Below are 23,351 nucleotides of genomic sequence, written 5' to 3'. Positions count from 1 at the left end.
TTGATAGGCAGCTAGGTATAGTACTGATCTGGGTCAGAGACATTTTATTAGTCTTCGTCCTCTGTTTATTATGTTTTGTAATAATTCTATCTGCACTTTTGGTAGAGTCATCCCTGGCGAATTTGAATGCTTTCTAAAATAAGACTGTGACTTACATAATCTGTATTATATATGAAAATCTCCTTAACCCAATTGATACACGTGTGACTTTTGAGGGAAGTTTGTTAAAAAAAAATATCATAGGATGTATCATTGCTGGGAGTTTCACAACTTGCTTTTCATTTGGATTGGTTACTTAAGATACTAAAAAAAGGGAAACAGAAATCAGGGTGAAATGATAGAATAACATTGTCCAAAAAGTATATAGATTAATGATAATCTTTACTGAAACATAGGAAAAGAATAACTGAGCATTTTTGTGTGATCCTTCGAAAAGGGTTGATTCTCTTGTATGCAAAAAGTACTGCAGTCATGGTCCTTATTTGTTTCAATAATCATTGTCTATATCTTTTCAAAATATGCATTCTAACTTATTAATTCTACAAACACTTTGATTAGATAGAAAGTTCTTACAAATACTGAACACTTGTTATTATTTGATTATACCTATTCGCCAAAGAAAAAAGTCAAGTTAATCAGCACCAAAATATATGTAACTTATGATACTCTTTGAATCCACATTAATAGCAGACATTTTTCCAAGGGTATCAAACATGACACTTTGCTTAATATGAATATTATTAAGCATTAATTTTATGATTGGCTAAGTCAACACAAGTTACATATAAATTTATTTATGCTATACATGTTTCAAAATACTGCATGGCACGTATAAATGTACTTCTATATACATATCCTTTGTTCCTTTTATCGTTTAATACATATAGTAAGTGCAGGATATTGTGTATCAAATATACGATTGACTGATTTCTGCTTAGTTAAGATACAGCAACTATCTTGACGTATAACAGTAATTTGGAAGATTTAACTGACTAAAATTATTGAGAATAACATGGGTTATTACTGGTAAAGGTATGAATTTCTTCCTGGGGATGATATCCAAAGTACGAAACTTGGATGGTGAATTATAACAAAGAATAATTCGCAAAATACTACCTTATGTCTAATGCCATTTATTCAGCACCGTTTTTAGACCAGAAAAAAATACGGGTATTGCAAAGTTTCATCTTCAATCATTATACTCGAATTGGTTGTGTAGAAGTACTTGATAGCAATGAAAAATTCAAATGTTTTACCTTCGAATATTGTCCATAACTTCACACTTTCATAAAAAGCAGCTTTCACACTTTAAAGAATGAAATAGTTATTATATCTGTGTATTGTCGATGGCCAAGGGCTCTGTTTAGAATAGAGTCAACAGGTCAATGAACCAAAACCTTCATTTGAATGTGACCTTTTCGAATGTTGCCAAGTAGCTTTTAGTTATAACAATAACCTCCTAAAGCCTTGCTTATATCCGTGTGAATATGATAAATTCTCTCTCTCTCTCTCTCTCTCTCTCTCTCTCTCTCTCTCTCTCTCTCTCTCTCTCTCTCTCTCTCTCTCTCTCTCTCTTTACATACCACTTGAAAGTGTCTTTAAATGTGTTTAAACCAATTGACAACTTTCACAAATTCCTCAGTGTGATTTGTATGTGGACCCGACAGAAAGGTTACTCCACAGAGGTACAATTGGATGAATCCCTTGATTGCTGTCTGGAAGTTCGTATGATTGGACTTGATTTTAGTGCTGCCTTTGGCCGTGTTAATCATGAGGCCCTTCTTTTCAAACTTAGACAGTTGGGGAGTTGGTGGGTCGTTTCTTAGCATTATTATTGAATTTTTAAGCAAGAGATCGCAAAGAGATGTTGTTGATGGGCACCAAAGTGAATATAGGAATATGATATTTGGTGTTCCACAGGGTAGTGTTCTTGGCCCATTGCTTTACATACTATATGCACATGACAGATGGTTTGGCCAACAAAACAAGCTAGTAGCATATGCATATAATGCTACACTCTTTGCATTAATTCCATCTCCTGAATGTAGATTTGGGGTTGTTGAATCCCTTAATAGAGATATAGCTAAAATTAGTGCATGGTGCAAATTATGGGGCATAAATTTGAATCCTCACAAAACTCAAAGTATGAGTGTATGTAGGTCAAGGACGGTGGCTCCTCGACATCCGGATCTCAGCATTGATAAAGTTTCTTTAATTATGTATGACTTAAAATTTTAGGTGTAATTCTCGATATAATAATTTACTTTAGAGAAACACATTAGGTAGGTGTCTTCTTCTGTTGCACAAAAGATTGACTATTTGAGAAAGTCTTTTAAGATTTTCGGTGATCAGTCTATTCTGAAGAGTTTTAATTCTTTCATTGTACCTTCTTTCGAGTATTGTTCTCCTGTCTGGTCTTCAGGTGCTGATTATCATCTTAATTTGTCGGACAGGAACCTACGGTCTATTCAATTTCTTATTCCTGATCTATGTATTAATCTCGGGCACCATCTTTCAATTCGTTCATTATGCATGTTGCATAAGATTTTTCCTAATTCTGATCATCCTTTACATTCAGATCTTCCTGGACAGTTCAATCCTGTTCGTAATACTAGGCATGCAGTTAACACTAACAGTCAGGCCTTCTCCATCATGAGGCTCAATACTACACAGTATTCTAGAAGTTTTATTCCAGCTGTGACCAAGTTGTAGAATGATCTTCCTAATCGGGTAGTTGAATCGATTTAACTTCAAAAGTTCCAACTTGCAGCAAATGTTTTTATGTAGAGCAGGCTGACATAAGTATTTTTATAGTTTATATATGAAATATCTGTTTCTATGTTACTGTTTTTTAAATATTTTATTTTAATTGTTCATTATTTCTCAGATCGTTTATTTTCTTTTCTCACTGGGCTATTTTTCCTTGTTGGAGCCCTTGGGCTTATAGCATCTTGCTTTTCCATATAGGGTCGTACCTTAGCTAATAATAATAATAATAATAATAATAATAATAATAATAATAATAGCACGCAGTTGCACTATAAATAATTATAAGTAGAAAAATGTTGGACAGCAAGAGGGAACGTTTAAACCTATTAAAGAAATAAAGAAGCAACTCAAGATGTTTGGCAATAGATTCAAACAAATATGTAATTATTTACTTTTTCTATCTTATTTAATTTCTATTCCGAGAAAATGGGAATAAAATATAGATATAAGTAATTTTTATGCGTGAATAATTTTGATTCTATGAGCCTTTTTTTGTTTTGTGTTGGAACCATTGTATTAATTGAAATCTTTCAGCTTGAAAATATCTTAGTTTTAAGGTTATTTTATGGAAAATGTTTGGAGTCTTGAGTAAACCTGTATATTCAAATGAAAACTTTGGTATGTGGGACATGCGGGGTACTTTATATATATATATATATATATATATATATATATATATATATATATATATATATATATATATATATATATATATATATATATATATATGTATATACATGTATGAATGTATTTTCTTTTTTTTTAATTGCGGAAATTTGTACAATATCCAATGCGTTATACTGATATATATATATATATATATATATATATATATATATATATATATATATATATATATATATATATATATATATATATATATATATATATATTTCCTGTAAGCTTTGGTTTAGCATTTGTTATTATATTGATTTTCTTAGAATCTACAAGTATTTATAAAATTTTATGGTCAAATCTGAAAATTTTATTAATTTATTTTACATACAAATTTTCAGTTAAGAAAGAAATAACAGGCACGTAAATCATTGTTATGGTGAGCTACTGTTAGCTATTGATTCTTTTAAACAAAAAAAGGTTTTAATATGGTTTCAGTCATAAATTCAGTAGACTATGTCGCTTATAGACTTTATTGAAACAATGCAGTTGTACCAGAAAGTTTTTTTATTCAAAGGAAACCGGAAATATTAGTAAAGTTTCCCAAGGATAATAGCTTTTGAAATTCTTCTTTCTCCGACTCAATGATCCATGGAATCACAAAGCCATTGAATGGCAGTCATTCAGTTTGAGGTTGCACTTCATCCACGTAACTTCTGAATATGGTACGTGTGGTTTATTCCTATTGATTAACTATGTAAGTTTGCCTTTAAAGTGTTTGAATGGGTATTATTGTACTGTATTACAGGGTAATGTAACCTAAGAAAAAAACTACTTCAGGAAAACATATTTTCTTTTCGAAATGATACCCTGTAATACAGTAAAACAGTACCTTTGAGTGTTTATTGTGCCAAACTTTGATACATATTTATTACAATGGAATACAAGGGCTACTGAATAATTTGAAATAATGTGTCTTAGTGCACCAATTCATAGTCCATTGTTCAAAAAAGTTAAGCCATTTCTTTAGGTAAATATGATACTTAAATTTCTAGGCAAACATTTAACCTTATATTTGAACTACTCGCTATCTTTGGTTTTATGCATTTTTGGGGTAAAATAAAGAATGGTACATCTTGGGTTTTATGCAGTTTTGTTTAAGTTATAGAATAGTGCCGTAAATGGTTTGTAGTCATGGTGGGTGGACTACCATTACTGAAAAGTTATGGCTCTGCTCTAGGTACCTTCATTAATTACTTTCGAAACGCCTTAAAATATAGTGGACTAGTCTAATCGTCTTAATATTTAAATTAACTTTGGTAATTATTTACAACACCACACTTTCAATTTACTCCAAAATAATACCTTCCAGCAGTTCTCATCATCTTGCACAGTAATTAGGTGGTTATTTGAATTCTGGGAAAGCAATAATTAGCAAGATGTGTTGAGGAAGGGGGGAAGGGGTTATAAAAAGAAAACGGCTCCGTTTCCTCACTAAACGACTTGGAACTGACATGTCAACATAGTCAACCAAACAGAATTTGTGATGCCAGTGTACATTTGATATACTGTATATTCAAAATATACTTAATTAAAAATGGATTAATTACTCAAAAGTGTCCATAAAATATGCAAGTTACAAGAGTGACACGTTTGAGTAATCTCTCAATTTTTGATTAAGTATATTTTGAATATACAGTATATCAAATGTACGATGGCATCACGAACTCCTGTTCATGTACGCTGGCATCACGAATTCTGTTTGGTTGACTATGTTGACACGTCACTTCCAAGTCGTTTAGTGAGAAAACCGAGGTATTTTCTTTTTATAACCCCTTCCCCCTTCCTCTACATATCTTGCTAATTATTGCTTTCCCAGAATTTAAATAACCACCTAATTACTGTGCAAGAAGATGAGAACTGCAGGATTGCATTATTTTGGAGTAAATAGAGAGCGTGGTGTTGTAAACAATTACCTTGACTACTTTTTAAGTTTGTTTCCGTCAGTCATCGTAATAAAAAGAAAAGTTACTGTAATCCAAACCAAGAAACAGTTATGAAACTGTCAAACCCTGGAGCTTTTGTTTGCCAGGAATCAGGCCATTTTCTATGAAGTTGTTCGTACCTTGCAGTAGTGTTCATTGTATTACTAATACCTCCTTACTTAATTCAGGTAATGATTTATTGGTTGTTGCTCTGCCGTATGCTCGCCTCGATGGCGATTAGAAATTGCCTCCCTGCTTCTGTGTTCTGGCAAGCTGACTGTTTCACCAGGCACGTTAGCCCCGTGGGCAGTTAGGCTCCTGTGGCATTAATTATCAATTATACAAACTAAAATGGTGAATACACACTTAACAAAGGGGCAAGTTGTAGCTTCATGCTTCAACATCTGTTCTAACATAGTTTTGGCTTCTATTTCTAATAATCAGATTAAATATATCGGTAGAATAATAGAACAACACTGGCAACATTTCTAAGAAAAATTTCCTACAAATAATGATGTGCTTTCAACGAATTTGATCTTTATTTCCACTGCAAATAAGACGTACCATTTTGAGTGTGCAATATTAGGGAAAAAACATGAGTATAAACACTTTTGAGATTGTAAAAGGGTTCAGAACCTAACAGACCCACCTAACCTAACCTAATAGTTCCCAGGTCACAGCCCCTAGAGGGGGTGGGGTTAAGCCCCCCGAACACCCCTTCCCAGGTCACAAAACGTGACTATTTACCACTTATGGATTGTAAAAGGGTACGGAACCTAATAAACCCACCTAACCGAACCTAGTAGCTCCCAGGTCACAAGCCATAGCCAGTGGGGAAGTCCCCTGGACCCCTCTTCCCAGGTCATGAACCTTCCCAGGTCACAGACCTTCCCAGGACACAGACCTTCCCAGGTCACAAAAAGCATTAAATCACAATGAATATGAAAAGTAAAGGTAAATGACAATTGTTGCTGGCATTATGATTGAGATGTGGAAGGATAGGGGTCATCGGGATCCTCGGCCACCTGGTGATGTGTGGAGGGTAGAGGCGACTGGCAATGATGAAGATTTATTACCAGGTTTTTAGATCCACTCCTTCAATTCCCTCCACAGGCAGTCGATATTCTCAGTATGGCTGCCTGAGTCTGAAATGTTCAGAGATATTATTATTCCTGTGCTCGTAGCCCAGCTCTCGTAATGAACTCTATGCACCCCACTTTCCGCTTATAATGATGCTACCTACCCTAATGTATTTTTGTATTAAGGGAATAAGGGTAGAAGCATCCCTTTTCCAAGGTAAAGGCTCAAGTAAGGGAATTAAAAAAAAACTTCTTGGACACTCGTTCGATTCCCCCAAACACCCATATCGAACTCAAATGCCTGCCACAATTGTACTTGGCCTTACCGAAGTGAGATTCATTGATCTCCACTACTAATTCATCACCACCAATAGCCTCTTGATTATCAAAAAAAAAAAAAAAAAAAAAAAAAAAGTTCTATTATTCAGAACAGAAACTCGCCAATCAACACTCGTATTGGGTGAAATATGTAGACCTTCAATGACAATTTCATGATTCAAATATTTTTTGAGCCAGTGGTTTACGAAGAGAATAAGTTTCCATGGCTCAACATTGTACTTATCAAGGAACGTTCCTTTAAAAGCTCTTACACTATACCCGCACCTACGTCTCTTCTTTGTCTTTGCATTGCAGTAAACAATGTGCTGGCCTTGCCTAAACTCCATCGGAGAATCGCATTTGATACACTTTAAATTTTGCAGGATAACACAATGTGCCATTAGAAAACCAAACACTACACCAGAAACCATGAAACTTGGGTATAACCTCAAAATAGTCGAAAGACAGTCATTATACTTTGTCACGTTGGACTCCATATCTGACATACAATATGTAACGCAACTACAAAGGGACTAAACACAGCCATGTAGGCGATTCTGGGCTTTGTTGGACAACTTGTAATGGCACAAGGGCTGAATTCTGATTCAACACAATCCTTCAGCCAATGTTGTTGCTACATAAGAGATGGCTCTCTTATCTGGCAGATATTGAAGGTGAAATCATTCCATTGGGTTCTTTTCTGTTGGTACGCATTTGATTGCTTTTTCGATTACATCAGTGCTATGCAATCCACTTTTGTAGTTCATTTGGCTCAAAGTTGTAATGCAATCACGAACGCTGACATAGAATTTCGGAGGGCAATGTCATCAATCAAACGTACAACCAACAAGACCAGATGTAATTGCCATTACATATGCATAAGCTGCATTAACCCTAAGCCCTAAAGCAAATTTATTCGTGTTTCTGAAGTGATTGAGCATAATTAACACCACTAAATCTAAGTCCTTGAATTAATTTTTTTGCTTCAACCTTTGCGTGCGATTGCAACAAGTTCATACGTGTGCAGTCAGTCAGTCCTGCTCGAGTGTGTACTTGAAGTAAAATTTTTCAACAAAGGGTGGACACATCAAAGCAGAACCATCAAATATGGGAAGTTCCACCTTTGGGTGATTACGTACGACTTCAAGACGTGCAATAGCCTCAGTCAGATTTGATTTATTAGAAGATATTGGTAATTTGGTCTCCTATCGTTGCACAAGTTCATCTACCCATGTATCCAGCGGTTTTTTCAATGTCATAGGAGACACAGTGAATTTTTCAAAATTGATGCCAGCGAGTGATCTGTGCAGAAACTTGTGCGAGTCACTAAAATCGTGGAGAGACAAGCTGTGGAGCTGATGTAAACACTTCATGCAGAAGAAGCACCTTATGATGCAGACTCCTCAACTTAGGTTGAAGCCACTGATTGTTGGGAAGTAGAGGGGGTAATTGATTGTGATGCAGGAGTTTCAGGATGCTCACCTTCAAAGACCATTGAAACTTGAGGCTGGGAAACAGTAGTGAGTGTCTTCAGCAAAATCCATGTGTTTCTTGACCTGAACTCGCTGACTCAAAATAATACTGCATCCATTTTTTCACTTGATCCATTTCATCAGGCTGTGCGAGTGACATAAGTGCAGTTGTTTAAATTGATGTTTTATTTCTTGCATTGCGCACAATACTGCAGGAGATTGAGATACATTATCTTGTTCCACATGAGTCTCGGCAGTTTCTTGATTTCATCAGTCATTTCAGCCTCCTTGACATTACTAGCCCTTGTCACCCTAGTGTTGCTTGATCTCACCATTTGAAGTTTTAAAATTGAAAGTTAGAATTCATATTTTCCTACAGATGATAAAATGGAAATGGTTTTGAATGCTGGCTGGCTGAGGACTGAAAGAAGGTTACACACAGGAAAAAGAAATAGCTTTCTCAGATTGCCACGCACACTGCCAGTCGAAAAGCAACCCAACAATTTAGAAAATGCTATGATAGAAATAATTACTTGCAAGTTAATGTCAAGAACCAATTTACCAAAACAAAGTACCATATATACAAATGAGCTTATTTACAATTGTGATGATCAATAAGGCTGGAAACTTGAAATTTATTGCAATACAGGTTTTTTTTTTTTTTTACTGTGAATACCATATTTCACTGTAGTTACCCCTCAAACCTCACAAGTATAAAATTCATAAAAACTTTATATTAGTAACAGAAGGTGTTTTCCCTAAATCAAACTTTGTTGGGGTTATAGTTGAGGAGCCTTGTAGAGTAGTGTGTTCACTGTGTCAGATTTAATATTTTTTTTCTTTTCTAAGAGCAATTACTTCTCGTTCCTATTTTACTATTGAAAGTTAAGATAGTCGTATTTGATGCTAGTATACTTTGGTGGTGATCTTCATTCAGGATGAATAAATGTTGTGGGTTTCTCAGGAATGGATTTTATTTGTTGATGTTTAGGTTACGTCATGAGATGTTTGGGATGTAGGGTGGTTTCCCACTCCAATCACAATAGTACCTTGTTTTTTAAATACTCTCATTGAGAAGCTATAAAAGCTAAAAGTAGACATTGTTAGTGGTGGTGATGTAGAGATTTGAATGTTGGGGAAAAATATTGTAGAATATATGAAGTTTAAAATTTACTATAGCGGATGGTATGTAGTTTAAAACATTTGATATTACATAATTACAAATTGCAAAGTTCTTAATTTGAGCAAATACTAAGTGTATTCTATGATATTAGATAATTACAAATTGCAAAGTTCATAATGTGAGCAAATACTAAGAGTAGCCTATTTTATATTTTCAGATGTTGTAGAAGTAATAAAGTGTTGGAGAAAAACTGGACATAAGATGCAATCATACTTATGGAATTTAGCTCGTAAAATGGTGACCCAGTTTAATGTCTTCATGATATAAAATGTAAGTTGGAAATTTAATTATTTTTTCTTTCCACGTTTTTCTCCTCTTTTGAAAATAAAGCTGATCATTTGTTCCTACACAAATACAAGCCATCATTCTTTACTATAGGAGAAAGATAACAAACAAATCTTGAATACGGCAATTAAAACTTTTAATGCAGTGGTTTAATGGCAGTGGTTGGGAGGTGAGCCTCCCCTGCAGCTCACTGTAACCCCAATTGGAATTCAGCCGTCAAAGAATACACTTGTTCTCTCTGCAGGGAACTTTGGCAAGTTTTGATTTGGAAATTATCTATGAAATTTGCTTTAAAATTTAATTATTTCCAGCCCTGCATGTATTTGTTTAGGACTACTCATCATGCTTATTTGACTGGAATTTAGGACTTTTTGTAACATTTGTGTGTTGATGGTCCTTTGATTATATTGCCTGGTAATTACCAGGGCTAGAAGGTCATCCTTCAAAGGGAAGCAGTTCTGGGGAGATCCCTTCTAATCAGGGGTTCATGAGACTGCTTGCAACCTCTTCCCCTTTCTTCTTTTCCATTGTTTCCTATAAAGGCCAGGTAGGAAAGAGGAAATCCATTAACCTTTTATGAACCTTGTATTTGGGAGTTTTTCTTGTTTCTCATGGAATGCGAGAAATTTCCTCCCGAGGGGAGTTTATTTTTCTTTTTTCAGTTTTGATGTAATGTGGCAAATTGAAAATACGATACCAAAGCACAGGCCGACTGACCTGGAGAGTTCCTTTTGGAGTTTCTAGTTTTAAATATGTAACTTACCTGGCAGTTACATATATATAGCTTAATCCCGCCGATTCGTCGCGCGCGTGGCAGAAATTCAAAATCCGTGGCAATCGCCGACAGGTGGCCAGGTGATTATACCCGTGCTCCCTCTATCCAGGTACCTGGAACCATTCCCATTTGTCCTCAGAAATTCCCTGCCATAGTTCCAGCAACACGTCAGAAATTTGCTCTGCATTGTGGGTTTGCTTTGTCTACAAATTGGTGAAGTACCCATTGTTTGGTTTTTCGTTGATGGCTTTCGCGGATTTTGAATTTTCCCTATTTACTTTTCACTCGGATAAGAAAGATTTTGCTGTTTTTTTTTTTTACTTGGACGGTCAGTTTAACTGCTTTTCAATTTATTCAAAAGTGCTGACTCTGTTATTAGGTGTGTTAAGGGGTGCAAGACTTGGCTTCCAAAAGCTGCTCTTGATCCCCACTCAATATGTAAGAATTGCAGAGGGCATGAGTGATCATTTAATAACAGATGTAATGAATGTGAAAGTTTATCTGAGAGAGAGTGGAGAGATTATGATCGTTATGTTAGGCGTTTGGAAAAGGACAGACTTAGGAGAGCTAGATCGTTGAGTATTCTGTCTTATAGGTCTTCGGATAGTCAAGTTCTTTCTAACTTGCATAAGACTAATATTCCTGATCCTAACTCTAAGGTTGTAGTGCCAGACCCACCTACGAAGTCGGAGGTAAGTGAGCCTTCTTTGAAGGATATTATGGCTGCTATCTCTGCCTTGGGAGTGAAAGTGCAATCCCTTACTTCGGATAAGGAAGTGATATGGGGAGCAGTGCGTGGTTTGCAACGCAAGTTCGGGGATAGTGATAGTGCAGTGGAGGGTGAATCCGTTCGTGTCTGCTCCTAGCCCTGGACATCTCCCATGCTCCCCAACCCCTGGGAGAAGGAAAGTCGACAGGCTAATGGAGGTGAGAGACGTTGAACAGTGAATGGACGTCCCCTCGAGCGATCCTGTTGACGCATCCCAGGACGCTCCCCCTCGCCGCAAGAAAGGCGAGATGAGGAAGTGTTCGCCTTCTTCGGAATACGCAAGACCTAGACGTGGTTGGCGACAGCCTCCTCAATAGAGACCTCTCAAGAGACATAGGTCTCCCCTTAAGTTCCAGCAACCCTCGTGTAGCAATTGGAGCTCTCTGGAAATCTTACTATTGGAAGACGACGACGTGTCCACGCCCAAACAGAGGTGTAGGACGCATAGTTCGTCGGAGGAAAAAGACGTGCACTTTACATCAGTTCACGCTTCTCCCCCATCCCCGGATTGGGAGATGTCGCAAGGGACTTCACCTCCTCTTCCCCAGAAGACCCCAGCTAGGGTTTCTGAAACTGTGGACACTCCCTTGCAGTGATCTGGACGCAGTACAGGAAGCAACATGGATCGTGACGCTCCCTCGCAGCAGGCTGGATGCATGTAGGACGCACCGCAAGCAGCATGCCTGTCAGAGCTTCAACAGTCCATTACGTCCTTGTTTGACGTTTACAAGTCGCAAGGACTTTCAGAGGAAGCTCGCAAGAAGGAACCTAAGGACGTCAATAGACTTAGGAAGAGAATAAGGTCAGAGCGAGATGCGTACAGCCAGCAAGACACGGACTCGCGGAAAGTTGCAGCTCTCATGGACGCTCCCTTGCAGCGATCTGGATGCGTTACGGGAGGTGACAAAGATTGTGACGCCCCCTTGCGGCATGCGGAACGCAGACAAGGCATGTGATTCTCCCACTCATTCTACATCGGAGATCGCTAATCCTTTAGAGGCGATCTCAGAGGAGGAGACGTAAGAAACTCTTCATGCGGCAGATCTTAAAAGATTACTTGCAGTTTTGCCGGACTTATATCCGGATGACTTTCAGCAGGCTGCACCTCGGAGCCCCTCCCCTCGCAGTTTTTGAAGGGTAGACCCCAGAAATCTTCCTCCTCTAAGAAGACAAGTGGTAGCCAAATCGGTCGAGAGGGCTTTTTCTACTTTAAACAATTGGATTCTCAAGAAAAAGGAACGAGGAAGGACTTCCTTTTCCTTCCCCCCTACGAGGTTGGCTTCTAGATCCAGTGTGTGGTACGAGACTGGGGAGGCTCTCGGTTTTGGAGTTCCTGCCTCCTCCCAAGGGGACTTCTCCAGACTCGTTGACGCCTCGTGTAGATCAGCCATGACTAAGGCTAAGGTTATGTGGTTCACATCAGAGATGGATCACTTGCTGAAGGGCATCTTCAGAACAATCGAGGTCTTCAGCTTGATGGACCGGACTCTCGGAGCCCTCGCAGATGTCACAGACGAAAAGAATGAGACGCAGATGCATCTTATTGCCTGTCTCGATAAAGCCCTTTTCACGGCAGGTGTTATTAAGAAGAGAAGATTGACTTTCGCTCAAAGAGAAGAGCTCTTGTATGCTCCTTTCGCTCAAAGAGCAGAGCTCTTGTATGCTCCTTTAAACAATCACCTCTTCCCTTCAGATGTAGTGAAGGACTTGTCGGCAGCTCTTGCGCAACAAGCGACGCAAGATCTAATTACCAGGACCGCGAAGAAAGTTCTTCCGGCAAACTTTTTAGCCAGGCAGGAGAAGGAAGCTCCTCCCACGCGCCAGCCCTTTCGAGAGGAAATCAGAGAATGACTGCTGGAGGACAACCTCGTAAATACACAAAGCAGCAACCAAAAACCAGAAAGTGAGCTCTACAACCTCTAGACACAAGTGGGAGCCAGGTTATCCCACTACTGGCAAGAGTGTAGCCAAAGGGGAGCGGATGACTGGACAGTCAATGTATTGAAGGAGGGTTACAAAATCCCCTTCCTAAGAAGACCACCTCTTTCACCAGAGCCACAGCTACATACTCGGGGAGCAAGGCAGCATCTCTTCAAGAGCAGGTAAACCAGATGCTATCAAAAGCAGCGGTAGAAGTAGTAGGGGACCCCTCGTCAGAGGGATTCTACAACAGACTTTTTCTGGTTCCCAAGAACTCTGGGGATTGGAGACCCGTTCTGGACGTAAATCCTCTGAACAAGTATGTAAGAAAAGTCAAGTTTGCTATGGAGACATCTGCGTCACTCCTAGCAGACACCAGACAAGGAGACTGGATGGTGTCGATAGATCTGCAGGATGCGTACTTTCACTTCCCAATTCACCCGAACTACAGAAATTTTTTTGAGATTCGTACAACACGCAACTACTTATCAGTTCAAAGCACTTTGTTTTGGACTAAGCACGGCTCCTTACGTTTTCACTCGAGTGGTGTCGAACGTGGCTCGCTGGTTACATCTGAAAGGGGTACGAATATCAATGTAACTGGACGACTGGCTAATCAGAGCCAGGTCGCAAGAAAAATGTCGGTAGGATCTACGAGGAACAATGTTCATGACACAACAGCTAAGTCTGGTTGTAAATCTGGCCAAATCACAACTGATGCCTTCACAAGACATCATCTACCTGGGGATGAGGATTCAGTCAGTGGTTTTTCGGGCTTTTCCAGCCCTGAAATGCATTCTGGAATGCTTAAGAAACGTGAAGCGCTTCCTAGGCAGAAGGACCTGCTCGATGAGGGAATGGATGAGTGTGCTGGGGACCCTCTCCTCGATCGAGCAATTCTTATCCCTGGGAAGACTTCATCTACGTCCATTGCAATTCCATCTGTCAAGATATTGGACAAGAAACCAAGACCTAGAGACGTGGATTCCGATTCCTCTGGGAATCAGGAATCAGTTGAGTTGGTGGGATGACCCCCAACAAACTCCTAGAAGGCCTCGAACTTCAACAGAAGAACCCCGACCTATTGTTGTATTCAGACGCATCGGACGTGGGGTGGTGTGCAACACTGGGGAAGGGCAAGATCTCGGGTCGGTGGGAAGATTATCAGAAAGAATGGCATATAAACATCAAGGAACTAGTGGCCATTCCTCTAGCACTAATGCACTTCCAGGAGGAAGTCCAGAACAAGTTAGTTCAGGTCAACGCAGACAACACCACAGCGTTAGCCTACATCAGGAAACGGAGGCACTCGTTCGGATTCTCTTTAAGAGGCAGCAAAAGATCTCCTCCTGTGGGCAAAAGTGAGAAATATAACTCTGATAACCCACTTCATAGAGGGGGAGAAGAATGTCACAGTGGATCTTCTCAGCAGAGGAAAACAGGTTCTCACGACAGAGTGGACCCTACATCACGAGGTGTGCAGCAGGTTTTGGAATCTGTGGGGAGAACCGTCAATAGACCTCTTCGCGACGCAGAGAACAAAGAGGTTGCCAGTTTATTGCTCTCCAGGAAGCAGTGGCAGTGGACGCCTTCCTCATGGAGTGGGAAGGACTAGACACGTACGCCTTCCCCCCCATTCAAGATCCTTGACAGAGTCTTGAAGAAGTTCAGAGAGTCGAACAACGCCCGCATGACCCTGATAGCTCCGTTTTGGCCCATGAGACCCTGGATCACAGAAGTGATGGAGTGGCTAGTAGACACTCCCAGATCGTTACTGTGTCGGAATGATCTACTCAGACAGCCACACATAGAGAGATACCATCATAATCTCCTCGCTCTCAACCCCCCAGATGCTGAAGCCTTGAGGATGGGGGGCTTAGGGATTAGCAGTTGGGCTTTAATGTACAGTGGGACCTACTTCCCCTCTGGACCTCGGTGCCTAACTGTTGATCCAACTAAATTAGTCAACCTTTTCTCTCCGTTCTTTTGATTAATTCTTTTTTTCTCCCATCTTTTCTTCTTGGGCATGAACTTGTTGACGACTTTGGCTTGTATGACTTAGGTTTTGACTGCTGCTTTGGATTTGGCACAGGGTGGGATGGAAGTCTTACCATCTCAACCTGTACAAATATAGACGCCATCACCATCTGGCAGACCCTATTGGGTGCAGACTAGGTCTGTTAAGAGTTGGGCTCCAATGATCCGGTTTTAAGTCGCCCATATTTGCGGGTAATGGGTGACGCCAGGCATTGGAGTCGTCGGTGGGAGGGGCTAACTACCCCCATTGACCAGTGTACGCCCACCTTAAGAGAGGCAGCCCCTCTCTAATAAAGGACTGGTCCCCCGCTGAAGCCTCTTCTTGTGTTGGGCCACATGGGATAGGAGGACTGACATCCTCCAATAAGAGGTGGATAACCCGGCTTGCTTCTACTTCAAAATCTAACCCCTCTGTTGACGACCTGGAAACTCTAAAGGACCATTCTACTAATGTTCAAAATCAAAGTAATTTGGGTGATATGGAGAATTTGCGAATCCTTCATATCACTCAGATTCCCATTGAAACCAATTATGATGTGCTGTATATATTATTTCAATGTTATGGTCACATCAGGGAAATTAGAATGAGGCTTGAAGGTGATAAATGGGATTCATGGATGTCATTTAATAACCATGATGAAGCATTCAACGCAATCAATGATATGAATATTAAAATCAGTAATTTGAATTTCAAGGGTGCTCTTTGCAATCGGGTACCTAAGAATATAGACGTATATAAACCTGCAGATTGGATTGATAAAGGTATAGAGGTAGTTGTACCCTCCCAGAGAAAGCCAAAACCACCAAAGTGGCTAGTTGCTTAATCAAAAGGGTGTACTGGAAATTATTTCAAGATATATAAATTTCTTCATAAGAAAGTAGGTACCATCGTACCAGGAGATATATCTCGGTTTGGAAGGAACAGTTTCCTAATAAGTGCCTAATCAGAAACTGAATCTGTTATACTTTCCAATTTAGATACAGAGAACGATGACATAAAGCTGGATGTGAAACCCCCATCTAAACTTTAGTTATGGAAGGAGAGTAGTTTTTAATAGAGACTCATATGAATTCACAGAATAGGAGATATTGGTCATGTGTCCTTTAACGGTGTGGAAAGTGCATAACGTCCCTGGAAAGTCTATGATTATCCTGACTTTTCAGGATGCTGATGTGCCTTTCCACATTTACATAGAGAATGAACGAATTAAAGTTCAAACTCTTAAGCAGAAGTCGCTGCAATGTTTTAATTGCTTTAGATATGGGCATCCATCTAAAGTATGCAAGAATGATGAAATGTGTAGTGCTTGCTCCAATGTTTACTATGGAGAATGTACACTGGAGGCCAATTGTATAAACTGCAATTTGAATCACAAATCTACTGATAGGAACTGCCAGCAATATAAGTTGGAAGAGGCTGCTCTCAAAAATCCAGTATCGAACACATAAGTGTGGAGCCTGCCAAGAGACTATTGAGTAAATCAGCAAGTTATGCAAAAGTATTGAAATCAGGAGAAAAATGAGGCAGGAGACATCCAACCCACCTAATACTTCCACTATTCCCCAGAAAAGAAATTTGCCATCTTCTGATAGAATTCTAGAGGATAAGGCAAGAATATCACGTAAGACTTTGCTCACCTCTAGTAAACATTTGTCCCCCACTACAAAGGATAATACTAACCTCTCTCAGGCTATATCTTTGCCTGATTTGATGGAGGTTCCACATAAAACAGAGTTATCAGATGTACCTGTAGTGGGGAAAACATCAAAACCTAATAAATCACCACCTGTCAATAGGAAAAGAGAGAGACCTCCATCTCTCTCACTCCCATCCATTGAAAACACCAAAGTTATGACGTCAAATATATATGTTGTTTTGCCTGTTGATATTTCAGATCAACAGGAAGACTACTTCAATCAGTCAATCAATTCAAGTTGAGGTCCACCATCCCCCACAAGAATTAGGTAACAATACTGGAAAAGCTAATATAAAACCTAATTTAGCAAGACCCAAACTTAAAAAGCCTACAGAAAATATTGTCAAATCAAAAACTGTCAATGGGAAGACCTCATCAAAAGATGTCTTCCAGAAAGTAATACATAGTTATTTCATCCATTTTGCAATGGAATTGTCAGGGTTTGAGGGCCAAATATGAAGAACTTAAGCTCTTAATTCACGAGCATTCCCCCATAATTGTATGTCTCCAGGAGAGCAAGCTTGATGCTAATACTCCTTGTCCTCACGAGTATATTAGTTATAGGACACCCTATGATCACGGAGTAGGGAGCCATGGCGGAAGTCTCACATACGTTCGTTGAGATGTTCCACAACTTCCTTTATCTGTCCGTACACCTTTGCAGGCAGTGGCTGTACGGACTGATATAGGGAGAAGGTATACAATTTGTTCGCTGTACTTGCCTTCAAGTGATAACGTATCGTATGATGATTTAGCAGAGGTGATTCAACAGCTCCCTCAACCTTTTCTTTTACTTGGAGATTTGAATGGTAGACATCCTTTGTGGGGTGATGTTTTAGCAAACACCAGGGGCAATATTATATCATCAATAGTGGAAAACGAGGATGTAGGACTCCTTAATACAGGAGAGCCCACACACTTCCATGTTCAGACAGTTACCTTGTCATGCATTGACCTTTCAATTGCAAGCTCTAACTGCCTTCTTGATTTCGATTGGAGGACATTAGATGATTGGCATACTAGTGATCATGCACCAATCCTTATAAACACCAACAAGGGTCCACCTTTACAAAGATCGCCACGATGGAATCTAGACAAGGCAGATTGGGTTAAATTTCGCGAGCTAAGTGAAATCGAGGGTAGTGCAGAGCAGTTTGAGTGTGTTGATGATGCCATAGACCTACTGAATGGAACCCTCCATACAGCAGGAATCAATTCGATTACCAAAACCACAGGACTATTCATAAGACGACCAGTTCCGTGGTGGTCTTCAGAATTAACAGCCTTGCACAGAGCCACCAGAAAATCTCTTGACTAGATTGCGTAGACGCCGTACGGATGAAAATTTGATATCCTACAAAAAGTGTAGAGCACAGTTCCGTCGTGCCATGAAAGAAGCTAGACGCCAATCGTGGGTGGCTTTTGTTTCCTCCATTAATTGTAGAACACCAACATCTGTATGGAGGAAAATAAAAAATATTGCCGGCAAATTTACCCCAAACCCACCACCAGTGTTTAAAGTGAATGATCAGTATGTGACTGAAGCAAATGAAGTTAGCAATGCCCTGGCTGACAACTTTTCAAATGTATCACGCAAGAATGTAGCAGCTCCTGGTCACCAGTAAAGGAACATTGAAGAAAAGAAAATTTTAAATTTTTCAACAGGAAAGGAAGAAGCTTATAATTCTCCTTTTACTGAAAGAGAACTTGATTCCGCACTCGCTACATGTAACGATACAGCCCCTGGACCCGATGGAATTCCATATGCAATGGTTAAACATGTACATTTTAATACAAAATTATTTATTTTAAGTACAGGGGGTCCTCGGGTTACGACGCTGATCCGTTCTTAAGACGCGGTGTAACCCGAATTTCGGTGTAAGTCGGAACACCATAAATATACGTACTGTACTGTACTGTAAAGTATTATTGTATACTGTACTATAATAAAATGTATCAAATGACATAAAAACAATATTAGAAAAAGAGAAAACAATTCCTTACCACATGAATTAAAGTAAATATCAATAAAAAAAGAAAACAATTCCTTACCACATGAATTAAAGTAAATATCAATAAAATAAGAAAACAATTCCTTACCACATGAATTAAAGTAAATATCAATAAAAAAAAAAGAAAACAATTCCTTACCACATGAATTAAAGTAAATATCAATAAAAAAAGAAAACAATTCCTTACCACATGAATTAAAGTAAATATCAATAAAAAAAAAGAAAACAATTCCTTACCACATGAATTAAAGTAAATATCAATAAAAAAAAGAAAACAATTCCTTACCACATGAATTAAAGTAAATATCAATAAAAAAAAAAAAAAGAACAATTCCTTACCTTATTCCTATGGTTGGCTTGCACACTGGAAGGGATGTTGCAAGGGACGGAGAGACTGGTTTATTGTGGAGAGGAAGGTGCAGAAGATGCTGGAGAAACTGGGGCAGGTGAATCAGGATTCTCTGGAAGTGAGACAGAAGATGCTGGAGAAGCTGGGGCAGGCGAGTCTGGAGGTGAAGAGCCTACAAGAGGTGGTGGAGAAGCAGAGGCAGCTGAGGTTGATGGCAGAGGCTCTGTAGCAATAGAGGCAGCTGAGGTTGATGGTAGAGGCTCTGTTGCAGGCAAATCTGGAGTAGTAGAGGCAGCTGATGTAGAGGGTGCAGTTCTCTCTACTTTCTTAAAATACCGCTCCAGGTTAGACTGGACAGAGAGGATCCTCTTCTCATCCAAAATCTCCTTATAACACTGCAGTAAGTCCATGACACCTCTGGAAACCCTGGTGAACCTGTCCATGTTGGGATCTTGAGCCTCGAAAGTTGCCAATGCTTGTTGTATCTCGGCAAAACCTTTTGACAAGCCCTGCCTTGTGAAAGCCTTAGGGTCTGGGGTGGGGGCTTCTTCCTCTTCCTCTATGATCTGCTTCTCCAGTTGTATCAAGTCCCCAGCAGATAACTCCTCTCCATGAGATTCTAGCAGCTCCGTAACATCATCAACCTCCATCTCCAAATCGGTTTCCTTAATCAGGGCAACAATGTTCTTGATAACATGGTCAACTGTGTCCTCAAACCCATGAAAATCATTAACAAATTGAGGACATAGCTTCCTCCAAACACCATTCATGTTTGTAACCTTCACCTCCTCCCAGGAATCAGCAATGGTCTTAATAGCATCAAGGATGTTGTAGGACTTCCAAAAGTCCTTCAGAGTCAAGTCCTTCTTCGTTTCAGTTGCCTGTAATGCCATAGCAATTATTCTTCAGAGGTAGTAGGCCTTGAAGGAAGCAATCACTCCCTGGTCCATAGGCTGTAAAAGGGCCGTGGTATTAGGTGGAAGGTAAACCACCTTCACATTAGGGTGAAAGTCTCCCAGCTGGGCAGGGTGTCCAGGGGCATTGTCCAGCAATAGCAAAACCTTAAAGGGGATACCCTTTTGGGCGCAATACCGCTCCACACTAGGTACAAAATGGTTGATAAACCAGTCTTGAAACACTGCAAGTGTCACCCATGCCTTCTTATTTGCCTTCCAAATGACTGGGAGTTGACTCTTCCAAATTCCCTTGAGTGCCCTTGGATTTTCAGCCTGATAGACCAGCATGGGCTTCAGTTTGAAGTCGCCAGCAGCATTTCCCCCAAGAAGCAAAGTTAGCCTCTCCTTGCCTGCTTTATGACCGGGTGCTGACTTCTCCTCCTTTGCTATGTACGTGCGGTTAGGCATGCGCTTCCAGAATAAACCTGTCTCATCCGCATTGAACACCTGATAAGCAGAATAACCCCCCTCCCTAATTATCTCAGCCAACGCTTTAGGAAATTCACTTGCTGCTTTCTCATCCCCACTAGCAGCTTCACCTTGCACTTTAAGATTATGGTAATTGGCCCGAGCCTTAAATCGCATAAACCAACCCCTACTAGCCGAAAACTCTTCACTTTCACTTTCTCCCCCCTCTTTCTTTTTTCAACGCTTCAAACAACCTTTTAGCCTTCTCTTGAATAACCATTAAGCTCACTGGAATAAGCCGTTGATTTTGATCTTCCAACCAAAGCACTAATAACCTTTCCATTTCGATAATTAAACCACTACGCTGTTTCGTTATCACTGTTGCTTTCATTGGAGCAGATCCTTTTACGTGTTCAACAATGCGCTCCTTATCTTTAAGGATAGTAGCCACGGTCGAACGGCTAAGGCCAAGCGATCGACCAATGTTCGTTGGCGTTTCACCGTTTTTAGACCGCTTAATAATGTCTAATTTCACTTCCATGGTGATGGCCTTCCTTTTCTTCGATGCACTACCATCAGAAGAATCTGCCTTGCGCTTTGGAGCCATAATGAAGGGCAAAAAGTTCAAAAAAACGATCAAACACGTGAGAGAAAGAACAGGCAATCACAACCAAAAATGGCATATGAGTGGAACTGAGCGACGCCGTCTTCCTCGCCCACAACCACCGCAAAGCGTATTCATCCACCGCGCGCTAGAAACTAGTTCACAATTGTTTACGTCGCTTACGACGCTAACGGTGTAAGACGGAACGACGCTTAATATTATTTTTATGGGGCGCATTTGTAACGGCAAAACCGCGTAAGTCGGGACCGTCGTAACCCGAGGACCTACTGTATTATTAATAGAATATGGCATGATCATAGTTACCCAAGTGTTTGGGAACTAGCCATTATTTTAGCCTTTTTAAAACCTGGTAAGGACAAGTTTTTAGCACCAAGCTATTGACCTATTGCATTGACTTCGTGTTTATGTAAAATCATGGAGAAGATGGTCATTGTAAGGTTGATGTGGTACCTTGAAAAGAAGGGTATTTTATCACTGATTCAATGTGGATTCAAAAAAATGCACTCAACAACTGATGTGTTGATAAGACTTGAGTCCTCTATTTGTGAAGCGTTTGCTTCTAAACAGCACCATGTGACAGTTTTTTTCGACCTTGAAAAGGCATATGATACCACATGGAGATATGGTATACTTAAAACAATTCATGAACTAGGATTAAAAGGAGAACTACCACTATTTATTCAGTCATTTCTTTTGCATAGAGTTTTTCAAGTGAGAGTTGGGGAAACTCTATCAGAGAGTAAGTGTCAGAAGGAGAAGTTCCTCAGGGGAGTGTGCTGAGTGTAACCCTTTTTGCTCTAGCAATTAATGGGATATCCTCAGTCATTTCCCAAGATGTTCTCTCAACATTATTTGTGGATGATATCTCAATATCATTTGCTGGGACTAGAATGGCAATGGTTGAGAGAAAAATTCAACTCTATTGACAAAATTATCCAGTGGGCTGACATGAATGTATTTAAGTTCTCGACAAGTAAAACTACCATTGTCCATTTTTGTCATATCCGGGGAGTACATCCAGACCCGGATATATACATTGAAGGTCAACGAATACCATGTGCAAGTGAAGCTAAATTTTTAGGTTTGATATTTGATTGTAGGCTTACTTGGGTTTCTCACTTGAAAGTGTTAAAAGCTAAATGTCTCAAGGCTCTGAATATTTTAAAAGTATTGTCCCATACATCGTGGGGGCAGACCGCAATACTATTTTGAAATTATACAAGGCCTTGATTTTTTCCCAAATCAGTTATGGATGTGAAATATACTCCTCAGCCACCGCAAGCCAGTTAAAGATATTAGATTCAATACATCATAGTGGTATTAAGATTGTCCACAGGAGCATTTAGAATCTCACCTATCCCAAGTCTCCTTGTTGATGCTGGAAAGTTACCTCTAGATTTTTACCGAGTTTCTGCTATTATTTGGTATTGGTTTAGATTGCAAAGACTCCCTAATTTTTTAGCCTTTCAGACTGCAAGCCATGTAAATCACTCAACATACTTTGAGTTGCACCCAAAATCTCCTCTACTGTATGGGTTTAGGGTGAAACAATTTTTAAACAGTCTTGATATAATTAGAATTAGGGTGTTTCCATTTAAGGTATCATCAACGCCTCTATGGAAATTACCAGAGATATCTTTTTGTAAATATTTTATTGGAGTCAAGAAGAATATGACTGACTTAGAATCCAGGTCTCTGTTTATGGAACATGTTGAAGAACATAGGGGATCGACTTTTATATATACGATGGCTCCAAATCTGATGCTGGCGTTGGATTTGGAGTACATAGTATTGGTTTTAATTGTCGAGGTGCACTTCCTCTAACAGCTTCAATATTTACTGCTGAACTGTATGGCATACTAACCGCTGTTGAGAAAATAGCGTTGGAAAAGGATGGTAATTTTACAATTTTTAGTGATGCAAGGAGTGTTCTTCAAGCTTGTAGAAGTTTTTAATTCTAGTAACCCTCTGGTTTTAAAGATTTTAGAATGGCTTTTTATTATTGGACGGAGAGGTATAACAGTTCGATTTTGTTGGGTTCCAGCACATGTAGGTGTTTCTGGGAATAAAAAGGCAGATTTACTGGCGAAGAATGCG

The 23,351-nt window shown here is 39.5% G+C and overlaps 1 long non-coding RNA gene across 1 annotated transcript in view; it reads left to right on the top strand.

The window, feature by feature from the left end:
* The window catches only part of LOC137630103 (uncharacterized), a 42,904-nt gene that overhangs the window by 15,275 nt on the left and 4,278 nt on the right, over positions 1-23,351 (top strand). The window contains exon 2 of the long non-coding RNA XR_011041656.1: positions 9,579-9,691. This is a non-coding gene — a long non-coding RNA (uncharacterized lncRNA). The remainder of the gene's footprint in view (positions 1-9,578; positions 9,692-23,351) is intronic.

This window comes from Palaemon carinicauda, chromosome 38, assembly GCF_036898095.1.
Source record: "Palaemon carinicauda isolate YSFRI2023 chromosome 38, ASM3689809v2, whole genome shotgun sequence".
Classification (NCBI taxonomy): Eukaryota; Metazoa; Arthropoda; class Malacostraca; order Decapoda; family Palaemonidae; genus Palaemon; species Palaemon carinicauda.
The sequence above is the reverse complement of the archived record's forward strand: the minus strand, read 5'-3'. Positions and strand labels throughout refer to the sequence as shown.